The sequence below is a fragment of the Ursus maritimus genome, unplaced genomic scaffold, assembly GCF_017311325.1.
Source record: "Ursus maritimus isolate PB19 unplaced genomic scaffold, ASM1731132v1 scaffold_18, whole genome shotgun sequence".
NCBI lineage: Eukaryota > Metazoa > Chordata > Mammalia > Carnivora > Ursidae > Ursus > Ursus maritimus.
Window position 1 is genome coordinate 1,012,801 of NW_024424230.1, and position 6,849 is coordinate 1,019,649.

Sequence of the window (6,849 nt, forward strand, 5' to 3'; positions counted from 1 at the left end):
TCTTGCGATCCATGAGCATGGAATATTTTTCCATCTTTTTGTGTCTTCTTCAATGTCTTTCAAGAGTTATCTGTAGTTTCTAGAATATAGATCCTTTATGTCTCTGGTTAAGTTAATTCCAAGATAGTGTATGATTTTTGGTGCTATTGTAAATGGAATGGATTCCCTAATTTCTCTTTCTTCAGTCTCATTGTTCGTGTATAGAAATGCAACTGATTTCTGAGCATTGATTTTGTATCCCGCCACATTACTGAAATGTTCTATGAGTTCTAGTAATTTGGGAGTGGATTCTTTGGGGTTTTCCATATGGAGTATCATGTCATCTGCGAAGAGAGACATTTTGACTTCCTCTTTGCTGATTTGGATACCTTTTATCCCTTGTTGTTGTCTGATTGCTGTTGCAAGGACTTCTGGTACTATGTTGAATAATAATTAAGTCCCCACCCTGTTGAAAGGCCCTAGGCAGCTGTCAGTAACGGGGTTGTGTTGGTTGTTTCGTTTAGCTTCCCACTCCATGGAGGACAGCCTCACCCAAACACGTGGGGTGAGCACATCACCCACTCCCATGGCCAACTTCCAGCCTCAGAAGCCAGCCGCCTGGAGCGACTCTCACCTCTGCTTCTGGTCCAATAACTTTGGTGTTTCCAAGCCCTGCTGTGTCTTTCTGTTTTCTATTTCCATAATTTATAAATCCATTACGACTGTGTGTTTGAAGCAGCATGTTCAACATAAACTTCTAGACTCATCGTGACTATTTTCATGTAGTATGTTCTCAACTTAAAACTTATTTACTAAAAAGTTAGTATTCTTAAGTAGTTGCTCCTTTCTGGTTCCAGTTTGCTATTTTGCTGCTTTTTATGTGGCTTGAATACAGGCCACTTTGTGGACACCACTCTCAAAGGACACGGTGACCTTCTATTTGCAGAACTTGTGCTCATTCTTTCCCTTACCCAGACTCACTGCGGCCGCTGACATTGTAAAGCAGCTCCTCCGCTCTTTGAGCAGCTTCTGACATTGTTACCCCGAGGGCTCAACCGCACTCCACAGCAGACGCTGTTAACACAGCGGTTCAACCACACTGAAGAGTTAACATTGTCACAACAGGCCCTTCACGTTTTTCCCTTCTTTGATAACTTTGAGACAAATCCTCTGACTCTCCCCCTTCATGAACTCGCTCTGTCCTGGGTATTTCTCTTTTGTCGCCTGCCCTCTTTAAATAAGAACCCTCGAGTCTGTTTTCTAAATTCTGACCTCTCCCGGCTGCACTTCCGCAATTGCTGACTTAGTTTAGTTTAGCCAAGACTCTCCTTTCCCGTTTTGTGCCGTGGTGAGGGCAGGTTTGGTGGGGATACAAATGTGACGAAGACAGCGTCTGCCCCGCGGAAGGTTCCTTCTGGGCAAGGAGGCACAGCCAGAAACTGCCGGCTGTAACTCGGGCCACGTACACGATGTGAGCCTCTCGCTCTGTCTGTGAGGATCTTAGCAGGAGCTGGACGGCCTGCCGCAGTGTCCGGCTGAAGAGTTTAGTTGAGGGCCTGTTTACAGATGCGTGGCTGGGAAGGAAAAACCACAGCAGTTTGAGGGACATCCGGTGACAGGTAGACTGGAAACCATTATCACCTCCAGGCTCCGAGAGGTGGGAAGAGGAAGGGTACTACTGGAGCCAGGCGGAGTCCAGGAGCCGGACCGCCCCCCCGACCCCTGCCCAGAGGCACTGAGGCCATAGAGCCCGGGTCAGCACACTGCTCACAGGTAAAATCTACCTGTCGCCTGTTTGGTATAGATAGTTTGTTTAGACATAACCACGCTATTTTATCGGTGTGTTATCTATGGCCGCTTTCAAGCTACGATGGTGGAGGCGAGGAGGCCTTACGAAGGTCCTATGACCACAAAGCCTATGTGGCCCTTTACAGGGAAGGCTTGCCAACCCCATTACAGAGGCGCGTGGCCTTCCTAATACCTGGGGACGGGAGGGGGCGCGTGCCCTGACAGCACAGGTACAGAATGTTTCTGTGGGGACAGCACTTCCCTAGATCAGTCACTGAAGGAATAATGAGAGAAGGCGTGATAACCAGTTAATGGAGGGGAGTGGAGTGACAGAGAATACTTGATTAATCTTTAGGAAGGCATGGAAGGAGTTTCTCTTAGAAAGAACAGATGGAGGAAAGAGTAAACCAATAAGACGGTAGCGTCCCACCTGAATGCCAGTTTCCGTCCGTTAAACGTAAGCAGACCAAGTGTGCCAAGAGTCAGATTGTCAGACTGGAGCACAACCCAAATCCAAACAGACGCCTGAGGTCTAAGAGGAGGCGGGGAGTGAAAGGCTAGAACGTACAGAGCACGCGATCACTGGCCACAGTCACGCGTCTGTGAGTGTCCCTCGACTCCGCAGACGAAGACCCCGAGGCACAGCGTGGCGCGTAGCTGCCCTGGGTCACAGCCAGAACTCGAATCCAGGCTCCAAAGGCCACGTTTAGACTTGAAACCAGAGTTGCCAGCTGCGCCTCAGAAAGAGAATGCTGACCGCCAGAGCTTGGACACACGGCAACAGGAGGCTGGCCTGTCCTTCCTTCTCGTAAAAGGGCACAGGCCTCCCAAAGACTGGGAGGATGTACTTCGTTCTACTGACTGTGCACTATTCAGTAGACGTCCCCCACTTAGTGAAATTACACGTTAGAGTGAAGATTTTTGCCAGTAGAGAAGCAAATAATTTCTGTCCAGGAAGAAAATAGAACATCAAAGGATATAGTCTATTGTCCTTTAGGCTCGTAACCAGTTTTGTGTCTAACTCAGCAACCTGACCCTAACGTCTATGAATTCTAGGTCCTGAAAAACTCTCTGAGACTGTCTTAACGGCTTACTCATTGCATCTTCCCCCAGGATCTTCCTCCTGATTCGTAAGTTTGTAAAACTTTGCAGGTATGCGTTATGTACCCACATGAGGGTTACTTTACCTCTTCAGAAATTAGGCTGTAGCCCTTCCTGTTCTCCACCATGGAACAGGCTCAAGAGGAAAAGGAGAAGCCCGCGCGGGAACATCACATCTGTGAGCTCTGCCTCCACGTCCGTGTGGGGACAGCGGAGACAGACCCAACCTGGAGGCCAGACCCCTGTGTTCTCCAGAGCTCGATAGGCCGTCAGAGCCTTTGGCAGCAGGAGAAATGAAACACAGTCTGTGGGGCCAAGGCAGAAGAAACCCGGAGAAAGGTCTAAAGGTGCAGGAGTACGAGTTAAGAAGAAATAACTTCTCCGATGATGGAAACTTTGGCTTTAGGATCCAGGAGCACATTGATCTGGGATCAAATGTGATGCAAGCAGTGTGGTGCTGGGTGGGCCCGTTTCTGCATCGCAGGCAGGATGCTCACGACACGCCCCACGGGGACCAAACCCAGATTCGGCAAAGAGGAGGCCATGTGCTGGTTCCAGCAGGAACGTGATGGGATCATCCTCCCTGGCAAATAAACGCCTGTTTCTATCCAATAAAAACTTTTCAGTGAAATGTTTAAAAAGAAAGTATACTTTAGCAAAAAGAAAGATTTTCAAATGTCAAAGAAGAGCTTCACTATATATTTTTTAAATGGATGACGGTCAGCACCATATCGTGGAATTTAAATGTCACTCAATACATTTTAAAAAGTGATGTCATGGGCACCGGGCTCAGTGGTTCAGTCCACTGAGCGTCTGACTCTTGATTTCGGCTCAGGTCATGATCTCAGGGTCATGGGATCGAGCCCTGTGTCAGGCTCCAACTCAGTGCAGAGCCTGCTTGAGAGTCTCTCTCTCCCTCTGTTCTTCCCCTGCTTGCACTCTCTAAATACATACATACGTACATACATACATACATACATACATGCTTTTTAAAAAAGGTGATGTCACAGTTCCATTTTTATTTTTTTTTTTGAAAGATTTTATTTATTTGACAGAGATAGAGACAGCCAGCGAGAGAGGGAACACAAGCAGGGGCAGTGGGAGAGGAAGAAGCAGGCTCATAGCGGAGGAGCCCGATGTGGGGCTCGATCCCATAACGCTGGGATCACGCCCTGAGCCGAAGGCAGATGCTTAACCGCTGTGCCACCCAGACACCCCTCACAGTTCCATTCTTAAATGTAAATATAACATGCCACAAATGTATCATTTGTAACTATTCACAGTTACAGTGAAAACGTTCAGCTGTCTATATAAACCAAGTGAAGGGATCCAGACTTTTCTGAAGTTCTTTTAGGGGGTCACTGAGCACAAAAGTTTGAGGACTGCTATTGTAATGCACAATAGTTTTTAGAAAAACTACCGTAAAAGATGAATCTTGTGAAAAACTCTTAAATGCGTTGCTAAAGGCCCATTTTAGCATTCCTTATTTCTACTGCCACTTTCTTTGCTTTGTTCTCTGGGGCTCTGCCCCAGGAGGGCTTTCCTCTCACGCAGCAGCTGTGATGGAAAGGTGTGAAGCTCTTACTCAGCAGTTACCATCACTCCCACCCTCTCTACCCCACATCTGAATTCACAGCGTCCCAATGCGGACCGAAGTAGGAGATCTCCAACACCACGTGTCACCCTTGGACAGAATGTACGTGGGAGGGGAAAGGCTGACTACCCTCCTGATGTGTGAAGCCTGGATCCGTTACAAAAGGAGAAACGTGGAACTATAGTACAATAAGCTTTTCATTCATTTTCCTACAGGAGGCACTCACATTAATTACAGGAGGCTCTTAATTAAAAAAATACATTTTGTGCAGAATTTATTCCAGCATTTCATTTTCTGAAAGAAGAATATAGGTCAACCACAAAAATGTGTGTGCGTGTGAGCATGTGTGCAAGTGTGTGAATGGGCATGTGCACACGTAGCATTTATAGGGCACATACAACTTCAGTTGTACCCTGGAAAGCCCGAGGCCTCGGAGCAGAGCTCCTCGCAGCTGAGGTGCATGGAGAGCGATGTATCTAGAAGAGCCCTACTTTTCTTTAAACCACACATTCACTTACTGTTGTAAAGGACCATGGACACGTCAACTATTCCATCAAAATGGGAAAAATGTGATTAATAGCTTCTCAAGGAGAGTTTCAAAGGATTGCCTGCAGAATAAAGAAACTAGAGTCCAAGTGGACTCTGGGGTCCCGTTACGGTTCGTTGGGGTTTGGGACCAATACGGCTGTTCTGTATCAACAGCCGTGTGACGAACAAGGTCTGTCCACCTTTAATTTTAACACTGGCAAACCTCTTCCCAGACACAACACCATCGTCTCAATGAAGACAAAACCGGGAAGTCTCTTAAGAGAGCTCTAGAAGAAATACATTCTTGTATTGAAATCTAATTTTTGTCTCTACCATGTCAGGCATGTGAAGCAAATACCTTAAATTCTTAATGAGAAGTTATTCATACTGAGTAGGCTTCTTGCAAACTTCGAAGCCCACTGATATTGTATAGGATATTTTCTTTTTTAAATTTATTTTTAATTAAATGTTATTATTATGGCAGCATAGTAGGCGTACAATGTTACCTTAGTTTCAGGTGTGCAACATAGTGATTCAACACCTCTCTACATTACTCATCTTTTACCGTGAAATGTTCTTATGGTATTTTATTGAGAACACTCCCTATGCTGTACTCTTCATCCACAGGACTCATTTATTTGACAACTGGAAGTTTGTACCTCTTGACCCCCCCCCACCATCACCCCTGCTGGCAGCCTCACTTTATTCTCCGTGTTCTGCTCCAGGCTCGCCTCCTCGGGCGAGGAAACCCGTCAGGCCCCCTTGGCCCTTTTTACCGTCGTCGCGCTGAGCCTGCTGCCTTGCCACAGCAGGCCTGGCGGGAGCATTACCCACTAGTGATGATTTTGGGATGAGTGCCGGGTTCTGACAAACCCCCATCCGCATGCTCAGAGCTGACTTTTTGCAGGGCATCTGGCCGTGGTTTTCAAGACTCAGGCCTGGACAAGGCTTCCCACCTGGCTGGGGCTGGGCTGGGCTGGGCTGCCCCCCCCCCGCTCCCCCGCACCCCGGGGACAACACTGCGCTTCTCAGGCCTTCTGTCATTTTGCCACCTGGACTTGACCGCAGCCACAAGGGACAGAAGAATGTCAAGGGACCCCCGCCACTCGGCTCAGTGTGGGCACGGTGTCTCTCAACCAATACCGTTGGAATGAATGGCCCTCCCACCTCTTTATGTGTATTGTGCCATGGCACTATAGACTCGTTATTTCCCGCACCCTCTGATGCCCCCGCCACTCTCCAGCCATTATCACGCAGAAGCAGGTGCCTTCTCTGTGCCTCTCCTGTGAAATTCCAGTGTCTGAGGTGCTGTGTGCGGATCCTCAGGACACATCGAAGGCCTCATTTATCACCCCTCCTGGCTGAATCTCTGAGTCCGATGCTCCGATTTCCTAAGATGTCACAAATCTTTGAAAATGTATCTGTGACCTCAGTGAAGATGAGGGGTCCTACACGAGATGCCCCCAATTCAGAATTGAAGTCGTCTCTCATCCGTAACTGCCGGCTCTCCACTCCAAACTCCCTGATTACGCAGGAGAGGAGAGGAGAGGCGAGGCAGCAATTACTTATAATAACTTTATTAGGTATAATTTGCATCGACCCTCTGAAAGGATCGCGTGCGCTTCTGAGAGCTGCATCGTAAATCCATGCTTGACCCTGCCCCGTCCTCTCCGTGCACAGCAGTGTCCCTTTCTTCCTGGGAAGGACAGGTACAATTTGTCACCACACAAATTATACATGCTTGCTGTTGACATTCTTTTATCAGATAAATTACTCGTACTTATTATGCGGAAGGCAGTTTCCATGCGATTTTCACATAATGAAAGTCTGGGTGTAGGCTAACACGGAGAGAGCTGGCT

At 47.7% G+C, this 6,849-nt stretch overlaps 1 pseudogene; it reads left to right on the plus strand.

The window, feature by feature from the left end:
- The first annotated feature begins 2,994 nt into the window (after positions 1 to 2,994).
- LOC121103221 lies at positions 2,995 to 3,462 on the plus strand (annotated as a pseudogene).
- Positions 3,463 to 6,849: the final 3,387 nt, after the last annotated feature.